At 43.3% G+C, this 21,203-nt stretch overlaps 1 protein-coding gene across 1 annotated transcript in view; it reads right to left on the minus strand.

The window, feature by feature from the left end:
- Positions 1-14,169, minus strand: part of LOC121870209 — a 135,499-nt gene extending 121,330 nt beyond the window's left edge. Inside the window, exon 1 of the mRNA XM_042371982.1 lies at positions 14,010-14,169. The gene's annotated coding sequence lies outside the window, so the exon portion shown is untranslated. The remainder of the gene's footprint in view (positions 1-14,009) is intronic.
- Between the last annotated feature and the right edge of the window lie 7,034 nt (positions 14,170-21,203).

Raw genomic sequence — 21,203 nt, forward strand, 5'->3', positions numbered from 1 at the left:
CACGAATGACCAGATGTGATTCATTTTCTATACAGCCACAGCCAGAATAATACATTGAAGTGAAAGTTATTATTATTACGACTACTATTATGTGTAAACAATAGGTAGAAGAAAGTGCGTCTCTCTCTCTCTCTCTCTCTCTCTCTCTCTCTCTCTCTCTCCGATACACCACAAGTATGACTGACACACCAACAGACCTCAACAGCCAACAAACAAAATGTATGTCCGTCCCTCGTGTTCCTCTGACCAGGTGAGCCAAGACGTTCACATCTTAAAAAGAGACGCAAAATACGACTCAAGATACGCCGTGTTTACAGATCCTCATAGAACGACAATGGTCTTCATGACGTACGACGCAAAAAACGCAAAGCAGTGGCAAAAATCAACTCTCTATGCCACACAGGTCAATGTAAAAAAAAAAACGTCTGTGTTGTTCGTCGTGCCTGTGGTAAAAAAAGTTCATGGTGATGGCGTCGTAAAATCATCCACCGGTCAAGTGTGGTGGTGGTGGTGTGTGTAGAGCAGAAAGAGAGCCCCATGCACCGCCTTGGGGAGCCGAAAGTGGTGGTGGGGATGGGGGGCAGAGAGAGAGAGAGAGAGAGAGAGAGAGAGAGAGAGAGATGGCATGGAGAAGGAAGAGAGCCAAGGAGAAAAAAGTTAGACAAGAAATAGGGGAGATAAAGAGAACGATAAGACGGAGAGACGAGGAAAGGAAGAAAGAGAAGGAGGAGGAGATTGAGTGAGGGAGGGTATGGGTGGAGAGGGAAGGCATCAGTGGAAGTGGGTGGAGTGGGAGAGAGAGTGGGGTGGATGGGAGGGGGTAGAGGAGAGGGAGAGAGGGTGGGGTGGGGTGATGGAGGGGGGTTGGGGGAAATATCAGATAGCAGCTGTCCGATGCGACGCAAAAACACAGATGCCACGATAAATCAGACTCAGGTTTTCTAAATCCACTAAAGAATTCCCTTCCGAGTCGTCAACCCCCCACCCCCTCCACGAACTCCTCCTCAACCCCCTCCTGAGAGCCCCCCCTCCCCCAATTAAGATTCATACCATTATCCAGTGCCCTTAAGACTTACACCATTATCAAGACCCATTAACATTTTTACACCATTACCAAGGCTTCGTTTAACCCTTACACCATTATCAGACTCGTAAAGATGCATATAATTATGAAGACCCCATGAGACCATTAGCCAAGTCCAGTCTCCAAATTACCCAGCACTGAGGGAGAAACTTGGAGACAGCCTCACACACACACACACACACACACACACACACACACACATGCTCTTTCAATAAACCGTTAATTATTATTATTTTCTTTTATACGGCAGGGATCGAACGCATCTACTTATACCGGACCCAAGTTTACACACCCTTTGTACCATCACATATGCAAATTGAGTTACCGACTTATACCCTGTTCCTCATTTACCTCTGGTCAGGGATTTCGAATGTGTGTACTTTATTCCGGGGACGATGTTGACACTGCTCTTTGTCCACTGTACAAGGCACGCGCGTCCTGGGGTCGAACTTGTGTCCTCGAGTCTGTGATATGAGGGTTAGTGTCCCCCGATCACTTGTACCTAATGATCAGTAAGGAGTTATTATTATTATGAAACGTAGTAGTAGTAGTAGTGAGGTATTACTAGTAGCAGCAGGGGGCAAAAGGGGCAGGGGGAGGGGAAGGTGGGTTTGGTAGGTGGGGGGTTCACCACGGCCCCTCACGACATCAACAACAATGCGGCGAAGTAACGGTACTGTACTGTCCTTCTCTCTACCTTCCCACCCCCAACACTTCTTCCTCCTCCTCCTTCTTCCATCTTTATCATTCTTTTCTCCTCCTACGCATTTCTTCTCCTGTATCTCTTCCTCCTCATTTTTTTTTTCATTTTCCCACTTTACCCACGTCTTTCACCTTCCTTTTCCATCAGCCCTCCTTTACTCTTCCATTTCCTCCTCATCCTCCCTTTTCCACTACCTCTTCCTCCTTCCTCTCGTCTCTGTTTCTCCCCGCTTTCCCTCCCTTCCCTCCTCGCAAGGTTTAGGAAGGAGGTGAGGTCGTAGTGGATAGGGACGGGAGGGGGAGGAAGGGGAGAGGTGAGAAGGGAGGGAGGCAAGAAGGAAGGAGGCGGAGGAGGGGCAAGGAGGAGACAGAGGAAGGAGCAAAAAGGAGGGGGGAGGACGGGACAAGGAGCGGGGAGAAAGGAGAGAGGAGAATAGTTGCATTGTGGAGGGAGGGAGGGAGGGAGATGAGTGAATGGAAGTATGTGAGCAAAGACGATAAGAAGAAAGGAAGAAAGAGACGAGAGAAGAAAGAGTAGGCGAGGAAAGTATAACGAAGGGACAGCAATGAAGAACGAAAATTGAGAGAGAGAGAGAGAGAGAGAGAGAGAGAGAGAATATATACCTGGCCAGACAGACAACAATGGGTCAGATCTTCACCCTCACCACCACATACTGCTCGACCGCGTGGGTGACTGACTGACTAGCCAAACGGGGTCCCTAAATCCTTATAGATAGACCCTATAGTCCTAACAGTCCCTATCCTAACTATTTAGAATTGGGGCTCTATTCTAATGGGCCCCCTAGTCCTAATGGTTAATTTAGGTTAGGTTGAGATAAGACCTATTAGGACAAGGGGCCCCCATTTGATGTGGAAAATTACCTTGTGGACAAGTTCCCATTCCCCCTCCCTCACTTCCTTTCCACTCTACCTGTCATCCTCTCACCCCTCCCACAGCCACCACCCCCCCCCCTCCTCCTCCTCCTCACCCTGACAAGCTCCTCCCTCCCACAACTCCCTATGTGTCACACCCTCCATCCCATTCTTCCTCCTTACTCCTACCTCATCTCTATCTCCCTCCCTCCTCTTAATGTGTGGTCCTTATTATCCCGTTTCTAATGTGGCAATTACCTCTCCCTCCCTCCCTCCCACGTTCTTTCTCTCCTCTCTCTCCCTTCCCTCCTTTTTTTCTTCTTTTTTACCCTCCCTCCCTCCCTCCTCCTCTCTCTTTTTTCTTTCCCTCCCCTTCTCCCCGTCCAGGCCAGGTAGTAGCGCCCCTCCAGGAAATACCTGATGTTCACCAGGTGTACACACTCAGGTACTGCTGGGGCGGTGGTGGAAGCAGCTGGGATCTAGTCTACGTGCACTGGGAGACGTCAGCTGAGAACTAGGAAGATGTGGAGTTGGCTGTATGAACTGAGAGATTTGAGCTGAGAGTTAGGATGATGTAGAGTTGCCGACATAGAGGCTAGATGTGCTGAGAGCTAGGAATGTGTAGAGTGCATGAGACAGAGACTGAGTATGCTGGGGGCATTGAATTGAGAGCTTGGAAGACAAAGAAATCCTAGGATAGAGGCTACTTGGGTTGGGAGACTTAAGCCGAGACCTGTAATGAGTTTCTTGGTACTACAAGGTGAGAGAGCTAGGAAGGTGCCCGAGAGGTAGTTCCTAGGGCAGTGAGCTAGGTCCTAGGATAATTGCTAGGTCTGCTGGGATTTATAAGAACGAGGGCTAAACGACGGTTAGGTACTGAGCTGGGTGTACCTATCCTTTACTATCCACGGTCTACAGGCACGGCTTCTCCCCCTACAGGCACGGCTTCTCCCCCTACAGGTACTGTATAAAGGCCTTCATATGACCCCCCCCCTATACAGGTACAGTACAAGGAACACATACATTCAAGATTCTCATATATGTAATTAATGTCGTCAATTAACCACTAATGACTTCCCATTTAAGGTTTTCACCCCCTCGTCATTAAACAACCCCCTTATGCTATTAACCTCCTCCTCCTCCCTTAGGCTACACAACCTCTCCCCCTCAACCTACACACTTCCTTCATTTGTTATTTACCACCCTGTAACAAGTAACCCGTTCCCCTTAATCTACTTAACTCTCTCCTCTTAGGGGGTCAAAGGAGAAATATTAATCAAGATTTTTGGCGAGTTATATTAGTAGTCTCTGTCTCTGTCTCTGTCTCCACAGATGAGACGCCGTGGGAAAAACTTGATATAATTTGATAGACCTTCAAATGTAGCTTTTGTCTCTCAAGGGTGATCTGAGAGAGAGAGAGAGAGAGAGCCTGGTGTGTGGGTGTGTGTGTGTGGTAAGTTTCACACAGACAAACGTGAGGACAATCATAACACACACGGGGCCAGACTCCACCCATCACCTAGTGGGAGAGCTGTGGAAAAGAACTGATAACGTGGGAGGGAAGGTGGTGTGTCGTGGGAAGGGTGGTAGTGATGTGGAATGGTTACGAGGGTGGTGCAGTGTAGGAGGGGTAATGGTAGTGTAGGAAGGGTGGTGGTGATGTGGGAGGGAAGGTGGTGATGTGGTAGGGATGGTGGTGATGTGGGAAGGATGGTGGTGATGTGGGAGGGATGGTGGTGAGGTGGGAAGGACGGTGGTGATGTGGGAGGGAAGGTGGTGACGTGGGAAGGACGGTGGTGATGTGGGAAGGACGGTGGTGATGTGCTAGGGATGGTGGTGATGTGGGAGGGATGGTGGTGAAGTGGGAGGGGTGGTAGTGATGTGGGATGGTATGAGTGGGGATAGTGAGAGGTTGTGTGAGGGGGGTGGGGTATGATGTGAGATGGAGCGGTGTGGAAAGGTAGAAGGTAATAACGCAGTAATCTAGATCAGACAGACTAATAGAAAAACCTCAAGATGAACACCAAACAATAACAACTCCCACCACATTTACTCAAGACATAATAACAAAAACACTCCTTCTCTTCTCTCTGTTGAAACCCAAGACCACAATAACAATCAACCACAACAACCAAACACAATTCCACACGTTACAAAACCTCCGCCACGCAACAATGACAAATAACACACACACACACACACACACACACAAATTCCATCAAAAAATCCGCCTTCCGGTAAGACCTCACGCAGGTGATAATACCGAAGGGAGGCGAGTCATTATCTGAGGCTACCGTGCGACCTTGTCTTACGTCACGCGCTCCTACACTGTGAGAACCTGCCAGGGGAGGTGTGTGGTGAGGTGGAAGGGGGGGTGGGTGGGAGTGGATATTGTGGGGAGAATATGGGTGTGGGGAAAGCTGTGGAGAGGGTGTCAGTGTGCTCTCTCTCTCTCGCTCTCTCTCTCTCTCTCTCTCTCTCTCTCTCTCCAGTCTGTTAACAGTCTTTTCCATACCTCCTAAATCAAGCATACGAATCCTTGCTCATTTTCATCACCGTACCATCCACCAGCTCACTGTGACATGCATCTACTACCACCACCACCTTCACTACTCCCCAACACAACCATCAATAATACAACCACCACTACTACCACCACCACCAGCTGGTTACGAAGTGCATCTGTCACCACCACCACTCGGCCACAGCTCGCGGCTACGTGTGTTCAGGACGGCGTGAAGATAGAGCATCAGCTGGGACCAGTCAGCTGTGTAGGACCAACAATCTGTCATCCCTGCCTGAAGTCCTGTGGTCCACGTTGTTTACCTTACCAGTTTAATAAGGAATATGAATTTGTATTTACCTACCAGAGAATTCATGGGTTGAAGCTTGAGACGTGTGTGTGTGTGTGTGTGTGTGTGTGTGTCTGTCTATGTTCCTGTTCATTTATGTGTGTGTTCTCAACCAAAGTCAATTTAAAAGGACCCTAAGTTAATCATTTCTTCCTTAACTACAGACAGGAAAAGACCACACAACACCCTTACTAACTCAACCTACGACAAAAAACATATACTAAACTACCGTGCGACTTTGTCATCGAAACACACACACACATTCGTTCCGTCATCTTCAGTAACGTGGGAAACCTTGCAAACGACTCGGAATTCACACCCAAAACACACCTAGATTGAAACACCTTATCGAATCCCTTTCCCACTACACAATTGAAATTTCGTCAGCAATCATAGACATTTTAAGGGGGTAGCTATGTGTAATCTTGATGTTGTTTACGTGTGCCAACTAGTTCAGCCCTTTGGCCACGACGAGTCACACTTCCACAAAATTGCCTAAATACAATGTCATCGTACTTAAGGTCATTGTACTCAAAGGGTTTAACCATCGTACTCAGTGGATTAAGTCATTGAAATCACTGGGTTATGTCATTGTACAGTACTCAAGGGGTTAAAATGTTTTTTTTTTCTCAATGGGATAATTCATTATACTCGAGAGGTTAAACTTTTGAATTTATGGAGAAAAGATATTCATTGTACTCAAGGGGTTAGGTAATCATACTATAGGGTTTAAGTCACCATACTAAAGGGTTTAAGTCACCATACTAAAGGGTTTAAGTCACCATACTATAGGGTTTAAGTCACCATACTAAAGGGTTTAAGTCACCATACTATAGGGTTTAAGTCACCATACTATAGGGTTTAAGTCACCATACTCAAGGGTTTAAGTCGCCATACTATAGGGTTTAAGTCACCATACTATAGGGTTTAAGTCACCATACTAAAGGGTTTAAGTCACCATACTAAAGGGTTTAAGTCACCATACTATAGGGTTTAAGTACATACATAGGGGTTAGGTAATCATACTATAGGGTTTAAGTCACCATACTAAAGGGTTTAAGTCACCATACTAAAGGGTTTAAGTCACCATACTCAAGGGTTTAAGTCACCATACTATAGGGTTTAAGTCACCATACTCAAGGGTTTAAGTCGCCATACTATAGGGTTTAAGTCACCATACTATAGGGTTTAAGTCACCATACTCAAGGGTTTAAGTCGCCATACTATAGGGTTTAAGTCACCATACTATAGGGTTTAAGTCACCATACTAAAGGGTTTAAGTCACCATACTAAAGGGTTTAAGTCACCATACTCAAGGCATTAAACCATCATCATACTCAAGGGAATAAGAGCAAATCAAAACACCATCGAAGACACCATATCACACCTCAACAGACCACCACCTTATAACTAACTACAGTCACCACTTAAGTAACACTCAACACGTGTCATCTTAAAACCAAGTTAACCATCCAACCACGTCATGAAATAATTACCCAAGAGATTATATTTATTTATCCTTTCCTTTATTTCACATGAAACTCGAAATACAGAGAGAGTCTATGAAAATTATACCACGAAAAAATAAGTAGGAAATGGTTGGGCAATTGAGGTACATTAAACGACACAAGATAACAGATTATCATACAATAGTAACATTAAACACGAAATATATTGTAGCTATTTATCATAATCTACAGACAAAGACGAGAGAACTAAACAAGTCCCAGTTTAGCAGTACATGGTGGTGAGGGGTGAGGAGGGGGGGCGGGGGAGGAGGGGGGAGGGTAATATATCAATCCCGAAGCTGTTTTGTGGAGGCGGTGATGATAGGTTGGAGTAGCAGTAGCAGGATATTTGGAGTGGCAGTAGCAGGATATTTGGAGTGGCAGTAGCAGGATATTTGGAGTGGCAGTAGCAGGATATTTAACTTTAAGGTCATAAAATGGTGACGAAGGTGTGGCTATTGGGGGAAGTTGGAGGCCATTAAAAATAAAATAAAGTATAGTAGTAGTAGTGGGAGGAGGAGGTAGAGGGGGTGGGATAGACTGGAGGGGGAGGAAGTGGTAAGAGTGACAAGCTGAAGTGGAAGGATAGAGGTGGAGGAGGAGGAGGAGGCAGCCTGTAAAAGAGAAGGAGGAGGAGGAGGTGGTGGCAGCCTGGAGGAGTTAGATCATCGTCAGCTGAGAGGAGAGGCTGGTAAGGTTTGTTTTGAGGGTCACACCGCGGTAACACAGCCAACCGCTAGGGATGGACTGCTGCCCGTACAGTACACTACAGTATAATCAGCAAGTGTAAGGTTAGTGGTAGTCCTGAAGGCTGCAGGGTCTCACTAAGATGCCTTTTACAGAGTCCTCGAGGTTGCAGGAACTCAGTAGGATAACTTTTACAGACTCGAGAGCCTACGGGAACAATCTAGGACACATTTTACAACCATGAAATTTAATGGAACTAACTAGGCTTTTCAGAATCAAAGAACTTGTTAAGTGACAGTTAAAAACACATTGCCAGAATCCAGGAAATAATGAAACACACAAACAAAAAGTTGAGCACATGAAGATTAGCCCCCCAGGTTATTTTACCTTAATATGAACCACCCTAACGCTAACCTAGCCTAACCCAACCCAATCTAACCTAATATTAACCTAACTTAAACCCACATTAACCTAACATAACCCAATATAACCTAATATTAACCTAATTTAAACTCACATTAACCTAACATAACCAAATCTCACTTATCTTAACCTAACCTGACCCAACCTAATGTAACCTAACTTATCATATCCAAACCTAACCTAACCCAACCCAACCCAACCCAACCTAACCTAACCTAACCTAACCTACCCTAACGCTAACCTAACCCGAAAGCCCTAGTAAATGTTCTGGTTCTCCCTTATTATAACTGTCTGTTTCACTGCCGCCATAAACGGAAAGAAAACCTTTTGTGTCGTGAAGACCAAGAAAGGTAAAGAGTTTATTAACAACCACTAAACACACACATGCACGACTCGCTAGAAGACAATACTCATTTCCGCATTTCTTTACAACCCGCAAGTGACTCATACAAGCGGCTCAATGCCTTCACTGAGACGAGGCTGAGTCAGTCGGTGTAGGATGAATGAGTCAGTCGGTGTAGGATGAATGAGTCAGTCGGTGTAGGATGAATGAGTCAGTCGGTGTAGGATGAATGAGTCAGTCGGTGTAGGATGAATGAGTCGGTGAGAAGCCACGTGAGTCAACCAGCTGTAATGTGAGTCAGTCATTAGCCACGTGTGTCAACCATCTATAGTCAGTCAGTCAGTCTCTCTCTCTCTCTCTCTCTCTCAATAAACCTTAGAGCAAGGTGTGGGCGTAGAATGGTTACGAAGGCTAGTTATGAGACACCCACGACCATCAACCACACCAACCACCACACCTGCCACCCCCCCCCCACCAACCACCACGCCCATCGCCCTGTGTGGTGGTGGTGGTTCACGGCAGTGACACACCTGTGCAAGTAATCACGTGGCAGTGATGACCCGTACATGGAGGTCACACCACGACACGGAAGCTGTGTGTGTGTGAGCGCGCATGGTGTGTGTGTGTGTGGGGGTTATGAACGAGACCCATAAACATCTTCCTGATCAGTGACGTTATCATCAAGTCGTACACACCATCAGCTGATCCGTGACGTCATCAAAAAACATTATCATCCCATAATTAATAGATACATGACCTCACACTTATCAGCTGATCGTCGATAACAAGGTCAAGTGATGAAGATGGGATCGAAGGCGGGGAGGGGATGGGAGGATGGGAGGGACCGAGTAATCATTAAAGGATGGGGAAGGAAGGAGAATAAAAACAAGTATGAAGAAAGGAGGAACAAGAGAAGGGTGGTAATGGAAGAGGGAGGAAGTAGGAGGAGGGAGGATGGGGAAGGAAAGGGCGTACAAACCAGGGCGGCACCCAGATCTAGTAAACAGAGGGGGGGTAAGGTGGGGGAGGGAGGAGGGTAGTAAGGAGGGGGAAGGAGGAAATTCGACAGATGGTGACCGCGGCGAGGCACTGACATGAACACAAACACTGGGGGAACTCTCTCTCTCTCTCTCTCTGTCGTCACTTCTCCGTCGCACCCAGCCAGTAATGGAGGTGACGGTGGTGACGCAAAGGCCGCCTTAATTACGCATTTTCCGTCGCTGGCGTCAACAGAAACAGCACAACCCTGACCTGTTTAACGGCATCAACAGAATCGTCCATCTTACTTAATAACCAACGGAAACAGGTGTGTGGTCTTGGCTTATAACAACAGAGGATGTACGTACACACACACACACACACACACACTCATTAACCTCCTCCAAAACACACATAAAGATACCCCCCCCCTACACACACACACCTGCACGTGTGGCAGGTGAGCGTGTGCTACTGACGTAATCATGAGACAAGTTTGAAATATGTCAGTTGGATGATTGCAGTGATGGTCTGGCCGAGTGTAGATCACCACACACACACACACACACACACACACACACACACACACCTCAGTCAGGTTTCACGTAATACTACTTTCAAAATAAACTCCCACGCAAACAGATTTTCACCAGCAATTCGCACAAACAAAAAAAAGGTGTGTGTGTGGAGGGGGGGATACTTACAGAAACTTAACCTAAACATACAAGTAATCTTTTGCACTTACAGATAAGCTTTTAAAATAAATAAAACCATTTTTTTTCCTACATAAAAAACACGATGCATTAGAATAAATTTACAGCCAATTACAATAAACTCATACAAACACAATGTATTAGTATAAACTTACAATCGTTTAAAGGAAATTAAGAGATTTCTCCCTCACAAACACATACCTAGAGTCTTCCAATATAGTCAACCTTTCCCCTTCACAAATACAGTGTCTAAGAATGACCTTTACAAAGACGATTATTGTCAACAAAGTCTCCAAAGGTGACATTTGTCCATGCATTTACAAAAAGTAGAATAAAGTCTAATGAAAAACAGACGTTCACAAAATCACCTTTCACCTGTAAACTGACAAAGAGCTTTCACAATGATTTCACACCCAAAAAATTCCTTTCACAAGAAAACTTACAAAAAGCTTTCACTATAAAATATCACACGCAAACACCCTTCACTAAAACACACCCGAAAGCAAATTAAAAATATAACTTTTACAATTCGCATGAAAACACTTTCACAAAACCACCTTTCACAGAAAACTCAAAATGAAGGAAAGAAAGTAAAAAAAAAAATTCCAACAGCTTCACATAAAGAGCAAGCAACGTTCACTAGCAACTACATTCTGGTCAGTGATTCTTTCTTTTATCTCCGTGTTGTTCTCAAGAGTTGATGTAATTAGTGTGAAAGGATGGAGAAGATGTGAGGGCCTGTCTGTGTAATTTCTCCACCAGCGAGAGAGAGATGACAATTTTTTTAAGGAGGTTCGTTGCCGCACGGAGCCTGACACTACAATAAGCTGACTATCCTTCTCAGCGTCAGCCACAACAATCCCTCTTATAAGGTCAGCCACTGATCAACCTCCACTGGATTAAAAAAAAAAATCTCACAATCACATCATTTCATTAGGACAGGATTCCATTACCTGAATACCACAATCAACTGGACAAAAACTGGCCAAATATTCAGCAAAACCCCACCACCTCATATTGGTTTGGTTTAAAGTCCTAACATCTAAGGTTAAGTTAGAGTCAATAATATTAATTTGTCCTGCGCACTAACACCTCCCAGAGTGAATCCGTATTGCTGACGGACCGACACATTGCGTTGTTCTCTTTACGACGGACCGCCAGTATCTTGTTCGCTTTACGACGCACCTAACCTTAGGGTAAAAATTTCTAATGATCGTCAAGGTGGGATTTAAGTACCTGCAGGTGTGTCCAACACCTCAGATGGTGTCGAGTTGAAACCACACAAGCTGCATAATGACAGGTTTCGAATATCTCTACGCGGCTTCAAGTCTGTTTCTTATTCTCTCGGATTAGGTGATTAAAATTTGGATAATTCGACCATATAAGTGATGTATTTGAACTCACATTTCAAGAACAATAAATTGAAAGCACTGCACCTTACACTCACGAACGTGTGTGTGTGCTTGTGTGTAAAACTTGATATATATCCCCAAACGTTTGATTTTTTTTTCGATTTCGACTATAACATATTTGAAAAACATTGAAAAACACCAACATTCCTCTCTAGGTCTTGGTCGATGAGTTGACGTCAGCTGCTGGGCCGCTGAATCACGAACTGGAGCTCATGAGACGGTGATCGAAGCACTTTCCAAACCCATCCGTGAACTGACTCCCCTACACCTCACCACGTACAGCAATCTCGTAATAGTTCATCTGCAGTGAATCAATAAGCACTAACGATCAGCTGTCAGGGTGTAAATAAAACCAAGAGATGGAAAAGATAGAATGAGAGGGAGAGATTAGTTACACCAGCCAGCGACTCTTTGAAGCTGTGTCGGTTGAGACGCTTCACTCCATAATGACACAGCACCCGGTTACCCGCCAACCCAACTGTTGCCTGTACTGCGGTGTCGCTCTGGAATCTCGCCAGCGGTTTTTTCTAGCATTTAACTACCAACACAAACAACTCGTGAACAATTAAATTACACTACAGACCTCTAGTTTCTACAAGGGGAGAAATGAACCACTAAAAACCACGTTGCTAATGTATGTAGTTTCCAAAGTGCCAAGACGAGGGAATTAGGGGCAGTAAAAGAAGACCTCAGCTGGGATTTCTACTTAAGCAGGAACCTCATCTCATCTCCAGTAGACAGTAAAAGTGACAGGATGTGACAGGTATTAGCATCCACAGGTCCCAGGTATATAGCGTGGTAGGTATTAGCATCTACAGGTTTCTCCACACAGGTGTATATGACAGGTATTAAGCGTGATTAACTCGTAAGGAGAAACGTCTTCCTGGACAGGTGAGGGGGGGGGGGATCCTTTCACCTCCTGTGCTCATCCTTCCTGTCTCTCTCTCTTTCTCACCTGGCCTTCCTTCCCACATTTAAACATTCTTTTCATTCTCTTCCACTATTTCCCACTCACTTTCTCTTTGCCCTCTCGCCACAGTCCTTTCCCCCCTCTCTCTCTCTCTTTTCACTAATCTACCTATCGTTTCACACTACACTCTACTTTTCCTATTTTTTCTTTCTACATCCTCACCCTACTTTCTCATCCCCTCTTAGTTTAATTTATCTCTCTATCCACCAATTTCAACCCCACTTCCCCTCAACAGCGAACCAATAGGACCGCTCGGATAAACTAGAAGCTATAAGGAAAACTAAAACCTGTAGGGAATGGTTTGAAGATATCGAGATCTGCAAAACGTGTTAGACTGTCGGGAAGGACCGGAAGCTGTCGGGAAAGGCTGGAAATTACCAAGAGTGTCTGGAGGCTGTCGGATTAAACTAAAAAAAAATGACGGGAAGACAAACAGGTTTAAACTCTCGAGAAAAGACCTGATGCAGTGGAGAAACGCTGAAATCCGTCGAGGATGGCTGTAAACGGCAGAAAACAATTATTTTTTTAATAAACTTTTTTTTTTGGGGGGAGGGAGGGGACCAGATAACGTGAAGTATGGCTAGAAGCTGTCGGGGAAAAGTCTAATAAAGAAAAAAACTTAAAGCTCTCCAGGAAGACTAAAAGAGACTCTAAGCTCTCGGCAAAAGACTGGAATGATGACGTCAAGTTCTCGGTAAAAGATTAAAAAAAAAGGGGGGCTTCAAGTTCTCGGTACTGTACAAGACTAGGCAATGTCAAGTAGACTGGAGGCTATCGGGAAAAGTTGTCGATTCGTTGGCTTTTGTCCGTATTAGGTCAGACACGATCAGCTGACCCAAGAAGGCTAATGGAAGGCCTTGAAAATAAGCAGCTTTACCTATCAAGATATTTTTGTATTATACCTTTACTATGTCCAGTGATTATCAAGGCCCAGTGACTAATGATCATTATCCTTGTCATTATTGTTACTATTACCATCATTATCGTCATTACTGTCAATATTGTAAACATTAATATTAGCATTACCATTATTATTGTTGTTATAAATATTATTTTATTATTATTACTATTATTGTCATTTTCACTTACCATCATCACTGTTATTATCTCGTTAATCGCTTCTACTTTTCCGTCTATGCTAACTACTAACTCATTGGAATGAAATAAGTATATCAAATTCTAAAATATAACTAATTCTGAAATGTAACTAATTCTGAAACCTAACTAATTCAAAAATTCCAACTCACATTCCAAAACCCAACTGGCAACTATTTTTTTTTGCTCTGTCATATTAACGTTATAGATACAACCTCCCAAAATACATGGCATACTATATCTCTAACTAATGTATGTCTTCTAGATAACTCGTATAGTATGTTCCAGTCTCAAATAATTATAGATATGCTGTATATTTAATTATGCTAGATTCAAACAAGTGATAAAATACAACAATAACGGTCTTACCTTAATTAAATATAAAGAGTAAGGTCCTCACTACAACACAATAAGAGTCACTTTATACTTGTCGCTACTCGGGTTTTTTCACTTTTAAAAATATTAAACCTTCACAGAAGTAAACCCATGGAGCGACACGCCGATGTATGTACACAACCACGACTGAGAGGACACTGACACCAGCCCAGCCAGACAGCACCTCATCACATGCGCCACCCTGCACCCTAGCGGCCAGTTAAGACACTAACTCCCCTTACCATAACAACAGCGTTTGCACAAGCAATCCACAAACGCCTGGCGTTTTATCTCCTTTACACTGCAATGACACGTTGATGAAAGCTTCGCCAGACTATCGTTCACCCACCCTCTGCCTGCAGTGACTTATTTTTAGGACGTTATACAAACTCGCAAAAATTGACAACAGTTTTCTTAACCCTTTAAGGAGAGGTGTCGCACTTTGGTATTTCATTCTGGTTAACGCCAGACAATTATATGCAGCTGAGAGAAATTCCTGCCACTCAATGTAGAATGACAGGGTGAAGAGTTGAACAAATAGTACACGACTGACTCTTGTGTGGTGAGTACATACATACATACATACATACATACATACATAGGGGGGATCCAGGGGGAGGGTCCGGACCCCCTTTTCATCAGAAAATTCCAATACTTTTTTCTTTAATGCATTATTGTACTCAGACGTTTTTGTATCGTAAAAAAAAATAATTACTATTGATTGCAGAATATCTCTTAATATCAAGTGCACATGGCCTCAAAATGCCCATGATAGCGGTATTGGTCAGATTAAATAAAAAATACGTGAGGGGGCTTACAGAGCTCCCCCAAATCCCAGCTGGGTGGGCTCGCTGTGCTCACCATGCTCCCCCCACCCACAACTTCTTGGGCCCCCCTTTTGATATCCCTGGATCTGCCCCTGATACATACATACATATACATACAGATAGATAAATAAATATATAGATAGATAGATAGAAATTAATTCGGTAATGTATATAAACAATGCAGAACGCCGCGTTTCACTACACATTATGCCAGAACGACAAAAATTAAAAAAAAATCCTTAAAACACAGAAAAAGCTGAGAAAATACATTCAAATTCATATCTCCGCCACCAAATGATCTTCAAGTACTCAGATGCCAGATACTGCCAAGGGTTCAAGGAATTTTGTCCACAACTGTACCAAGTCCCCGAGTGCAGGTATACAAACGAAGAACACAAGACCGCACATGTATAAATAACAATAAGAGATAAGAAGGACTAACGATGAAATAAGAGAGAATAATGATAAAACGAGTAAACAAGGAGAAGTAACACGAGGAATTGAAGGAAATGAAAGAAGGGAAAGAACATGGCAGTGGTTACGGCCCTGGTTAAGGTCCCTCCCTTTGCTAACACCAAAAAGTATCTTTACGATTTCGTGTTTAAATAATATGTCACAACGGACGAAGGATTTTGATAACTTCACCGAGACAACAGGAGCCAGAGTGTTCATTTTGAAGTTCATTGGACGCCACCGTAAAGATACTTTTTGGGGATGTGTTTTACCTGCATGGCGTAAACGACCGCACCTGTTGAGTACTGCTGAAAGGTGAGTAACTGAGTGAGTAGCTGAGTACTGAAGGAAGGTGAGAAACTGAGTACTTCTGGATGGTAACTGAGTACTGTTGGAAGGTGGGTAACTAAGTACTGCTGAAAGGTGAGTAACTGAGTATTACTGAAAGGTGAGTAACTCAGTGAGTAGCTGAGTACTGTTGGAAGGTGAGGAACTGAGTACTATAGGACGATGAGCAATTGAGTACTGCTGAAAGGTGAGTAAATGAGTACTGCTGGACGGTAAGTAACTGAGAACTGGTGTAAGGTTAGTAGCTGAGTACTGGACAAGACCTTCAGCACAGGTATGTGAAAATAAACCCACCTGCCTGTATCAACACTACACTTACTTATACAGCCGAGGGACTCACTTACCAGAAGGGGCGCTCAGGTGCCCTCTCGTGCTCAATAACCTCGCCCAGATGGCCTCTCGTGCTCAATAACCTTACCCAGATGGCCTCTCGTGCTCAATAACCTCGCCTAAATGGCCTCCCGTGCTCAACAACCTCGCCCAGATGGCCTCTCGTGCTCAATAACCTTACCCAGATGGCCTCTCGTGCTCAATGACCTCGCCCGTGTGGCCTCTCGTGCTCAATAACCTCGCCCATGTGGCCTCTCGTGCTCAATAACCTTACCCAGATGGCCTCTCGTGTTCAATAACCGTGTTCAGATGGCCTCCCATGCTCAATGACCTCACCCAGATGGCCTCTCGTGTTCAATAACCGTGTTCAGATGGCCTCCCGTGCTCAATGACCTCACCCAGGTTACCTCCCGTGCTCAATAACCTCACCAAATAACCTCCTGTGCTTAATAACCTCACTTAGATGGCCTCCAGTACTCAATAACCTCGCCCAGATAGCCTCTCGTGCTCAATAACCTTACCCAGATGGCCTCTCGTGCGTAGTAACCGTGTTCAGATGGCCTCCTGTGCTCAATAACCGTGTTCAGGTGGCCTCCCATGCTCAATGACCTCACCCATATTACCTCCCGTGCTCAATAACCTCACCAAATGACCTCCCGTGCTCAATAATCTCACCCAGATGGCCTCCCGTACTAAATACCCTCCAGTCCTCAGATGACCTCCCGTGGCATATATGAGCACCTGGTATCGTAAACACCATAAATAAGCAAAGATCTCTCGTTTCTCGTATTGACAAAGAACACCCCACAAAACACACGACTAAGATACTGTAATTCGCCAGTTAATATCTCACAGTAAAATATCAAAATCCTTATTATATAACTATCTAATAACTCTAATTATCCTTCAAAATCAATTAAATCATTTCAAATTATTCTTTTATTACCTGATTACCTGTATTCACGTTAATTATGTAGTGAATCAGTTTAGTTCCTGCTGTCTGTGTTATTATATTGCGTAAGTTTATTGCCGAAGGAATTTTTGTTTTACCCTTGCGAACGCCATTTGGCATATGACTTTGACTAATGGCATGCTGGCCTGCACCTGTCTATTATTTATGAACGAAAGTGGAAGTTTTTCATGGTGGGGGAGAGGGAGGGTGAAGGGAGGGGTGAGGGGGAGGGGTGGTGGGGTAGGAGTGGTGGGTGAAGGGAGGGGTAGTGGGTGAAGGGAGGGGTGGTGGTTGAAGGGGAGGTGTGTGAGGGGGAGGGAGGGGTTGTAGGTAGTGTGGAGTCACTGGCCAAATATAGAAGTGGTTTTAGAGGTGGAATTTGAGACCTATAGTGGTAGTAGTGATGGTTGTGATTGTCGTGGTAACAGTGATGGTAGTAATAGTGGTAGTTGTGGTGGTAGTGGTAAGAGTGGTTATGGTTTTCGTGGTAAAAGTGATGGTAGTGATAGTGGTTGTCGTAGTAACAGTGATGGTAATAATAGTGGTAGTAGTAAAGGTAATAGTGGTTGTGGTTGTGGTAGAGGCAACACTAATAAAACTGGTGGTAACAATAACAGTAAGAAATAATAGAAATACGGAGATGAGAATAGACAGACAGACAGACAGACAGACAGACAGACAGACAAACAGACAGACAGACAGACAGAAATAAACAAGCTTAAAAAAATACATTGAACTAGCCATATGATTTGCTGAGGAGGATAATAATAATAATAATAATAATAATAATAATAATAATAATAATAATGACTTAATTAGATGTTAATTCTGACATTATCTTGAGACAAAAATAACTAAGGTTTTGACACTGGCATTAACCTTGGACAAAGGTGAGTTAGAATTTGATTTTGACATTACTGAGCAGAGTGGCGTTGGCCTTGTTCACAGGTGAGATACTTTTTGATCTAGTCATTAACCTTGCCAGAGTAAGATAACCTACATGAACATACACACACACACACACACACACACACACACACACACACACACACAAGGACATACTGGAGAGGAGAAGGAAAGAAGAAGAAGAAGAAGAAGAAGTAGAAGAAGAAGAAGAAGAAGAAGAAGAAGAAGAAGAAGAAGAAGAAGAAGAAGAAGAGGAAGGCTAGACTAGGTTAAGTTAGGTTAGGTCTGGTCAGGTTACATTATGCATGAAGGTATTCATTTATATGTATATTTATGATCTACAGGATCGTTTATGGCCAGTCAAAAGTTTCCAGAAAAGAGAAATACATAGAAGTTATCACTAATGGCCAATTATCCCTATTTAGTGTAACATACAGTATATATTAGGTGGAGTTCCGCTTTTATTTGTTTGTTTTCGTATTATTTAAGTCATTTATTTGTTAACATTTAGCTTAGAATAAGTAAATATTATAAACAAAACATTGAAAAACTCACAAGTGACTTTGTAACATAATTAAGTCGAGATAATAATACCAATACCACGTGCTGGTCAAGCTCCGAAAGAGTTGTCCGGGGGTCTAGCTAACCTCTGGTCGGGGCTTGACCAGCACGAAAAAAAAAAACTTATTGTTTACTTAATGTGATTTTGGCAACCTGTGGTGTAATAGTCAGCATGCTCGCCTTGCAAGCGAGTGGACCCGTGTTCGATTCCCGGACAGAGTGAAGCTATGAGCATTTTTTTTTTACGCCATTTGGCGTGGTTACAGGACAGGAAACAGCGAGTGAGCATTAACGGCACTAAGTCCCATTGGAGCAACGTCACAAGTGGAGTTCCCCAAGGCTCAGTACTTGGACCATTATTATTTATTATATACATAAACGACATAGATATCGGCATAGACAGCAACATAAGCAAATTTGCTGATGACACTAAAATAGGACGTGTTATTAAATCTGACGAGGACTCCGCAAAACTACAGGAAGATCTAAACAAATTTTTCGAATGGTCTGAAAAATGGCAGATGAAATTCAACGTGGACAAATGTAAAGTACTCAGTATAGGAGATGTAAACAGGGAAACCAGATACCAGATGAACAACGATGCCATAGAGAAATCCGACTGCGAGAGAGATTTAGGAGTAATGATAAGTAGGAACCTTAAGCCAAGTAAACAATGTGTTTTTGCTCGTAACAAGGCTAATAAAGTACTTGGGTTCATACAAAGGAGTGTTAGTTACAAGACTAGCGAGGTCATCCTAAAACTGTATCTTGCTCTTGTGAGACCACACCTGGATTACGCAGTTCAGTTCTGGTCACCGTATTACAGAATGGATATAGAATCCTTGGAAAGAATTCAGAGGAGAATGACAAGACTAATCCCGGGCATTAGGAACCTTGAGTATAGAGACAGGTTAAAGCATCTTAATTTGCACTCCCTCGAGAGACGTAGAGCGAGGGGCGACCTGATAGAGGTGTATAAGTGGAAGACAGGGCTAAACAAAGGGGGGTACAAATTATCCAACCAGGAGCGAACTCGTAACAATGGTTTTAAATTAGACAAATTTAGATTTAGGCGTGAAATAGGTAAACACTGGTTTGGAAACAGAGTAGTGGATGAATGGAACAAGTTACCAAATATCATCATTAACTCGAATACGCTGAATTGCTTCAAACATAGGTTGGATGCTCATATGAGCAATAGGGGTTGGGTGTAAACGGGACTGCCCAGTATGGGCCAATAGGCCCGCTGCAGTTTCCTCCATTCTTATGTTCTTATGTTCTTAAATGAGAAGCTGGATGTTAATCGATTTGCGGATCTTATTCTGGAATAATGGTTAGCCAGTGCAGTTAGCGAGTTGTCCGGTCTTCTCGGACTATTCCTTGAAACTGGATCATACAACTCGTTAACTTAGGGTGTGGTTGTGGTGTTGGCGACAGGTTCTAACACCTAAAACAAATTCACGCCTAGGTGGCCCTAGGGCCGACCATCCTCGTACACGAAGGGCAACCATTATTGTTACGTGTATAATATTACCATCACTACCACAACCAGCATTATCACTACTATTGTCACCTTCTCAACTATCATCATTCCTTCCCTCTTCCTCCTCCTGCCTCCATATTTTAATAATTATCGTCTCTATTATTATTATTATTATTATTATTATTATTATTATTATTATTATTATTATTATTATTATTATTAACAATACAACATGTGGCTGCAACAACAGTAGAAATTAGAAATAAGATAAAAAAGTTGTATTAAATTAACAATTAAAACACAAACAAGAACCACAGGTACAAGTCGATCAGTTTTTTATCATGAGAGAGAGAGTCCTGGCTCACTGTTAAGTTATGACAATAAAGTTGTTGGTAAATATATGGTATGGAAATTGTGTTGATACTTCCTCTCACACACACACACACACACACCAACCACAAACAAACAACACATCACAAACAAACAAGCAAGCAACAACACAACACAAACAATAATGACACCACAAAAAACATCATTCTAAAAAACAAACAATAAAACAAACAAAAACAATAAAACAAACAAACATACCAACAAACAATCAAACAAACAAACAATAAAACGAACAAACGAAGAATAAAACAAAACAAACAAAAAATAAAACAAACAAAATGTAACAGACAAACAATAAATAAAACAAACAAGCAAACTAACAATAAAACAAACAAACATACATAAAAACAATCAAACAAACATAAAAACAATAAAAAAACAGACCCTCTTCAACAAACCACCACCACCAAGGACTTCACTAACCTACCACCTCCACCACCACCTACTACAACACTATTTTTTATTTTATTTTATTTTTTTTTTATTGGGCACTCCCCTACATCCTTGTGTAAGGTGAAGCGCAGAAGCATTTACAGCAACCAACAGGGAAGCCTGCTAAGTTCATGCTTGCCTTTATGTCTCATGAGTTAAGGGCGTAGAAATACTATTTATAATCCAAAAACTCCCCAAAGGTCACTCCTGCCTCGGTGACCTTTGGGGGGTAACACTGCCCACTGGTCTAAATCTGGCGAGAAAACTGACCCCACCCAAAGGTCACTTGTTGGGTGTTACAAAGCGCCTGCTGGGTGTGCTGGGTGTGTTGGGTGATTTAGGTGAGTCTCCCCCCGCCCTCCGCCAACTCTCCCTTCCCCAACAATCCCCCATCCCCCCTCTCCACCCATAACCCAGGGCCACGGTGTGTAAGGTTAAGGTGTTAAAATTATAATTTTGTTGATGATAAAATAATGCAGGTGAGGAGGAGGAGAAAGCTAGGTTGA

Source organism: Homarus americanus, unplaced genomic scaffold, assembly GCF_018991925.1.
Source record: "Homarus americanus isolate GMGI-L3 unplaced genomic scaffold, GMGI_Hamer_2.0 scaffold38238, whole genome shotgun sequence".
Taxonomy (NCBI): domain Eukaryota; kingdom Metazoa; phylum Arthropoda; class Malacostraca; order Decapoda; family Nephropidae; genus Homarus; species Homarus americanus.